Below are 538 nucleotides of genomic sequence, written 5' to 3'. Positions count from 1 at the left end.
CAGAAATCCACCTGCCTCTGCCTCCCAAGTGCTGGGATTAAAGGCGTGCGCCACCACCACCCGGCTGGACAGGGTTTCTCTGTGTAGTTCTGGCAGTCCTGTAACTTGCGCTATAGGCCAGGCTGGCCTCAAACTTAGAGATCCATTGCCTCCTGAGTACTGGGGCTAAAGGTGTGCTCCACCACCACCCAGTAACCCTCAGCTTTTTAAAAAATGTTAAAGACAGGATCCCAAGGCCAGTTTGTAAAGTTGTTGATGGTATCTTTTATCTCTGTTGCTTGTCCCCTGGTGGCTGATGGAATGGCTTCCAAACAGCAATAATGATGTCTTGACAAATCCTATCGCAAACCTGCCTGTATCTAAACTGCCTATTGTGGTCTCTGACTCCAAGTGCCAGCACTGTCTCAAGAATTCATCACCCAAAGGCATCTGATTTGGTTGCTTCCCAAGAAGTCCCTGGTTGGCTGCCTTCCCTCCCTCCCTGGAGTTGACCCCTGGTTGGCTGCCCTCCCTCCCTCCCTGGAGTTGACCCCTGGTT

Source organism: Mastomys coucha, unplaced genomic scaffold (genome assembly GCF_008632895.1).
Source record: "Mastomys coucha isolate ucsf_1 unplaced genomic scaffold, UCSF_Mcou_1 pScaffold15, whole genome shotgun sequence".
Lineage (NCBI taxonomy): Eukaryota > Metazoa > Chordata > Mammalia > Rodentia > Muridae > Mastomys > Mastomys coucha.
Note: the sequence above shows the minus strand (reverse complement) of the source record.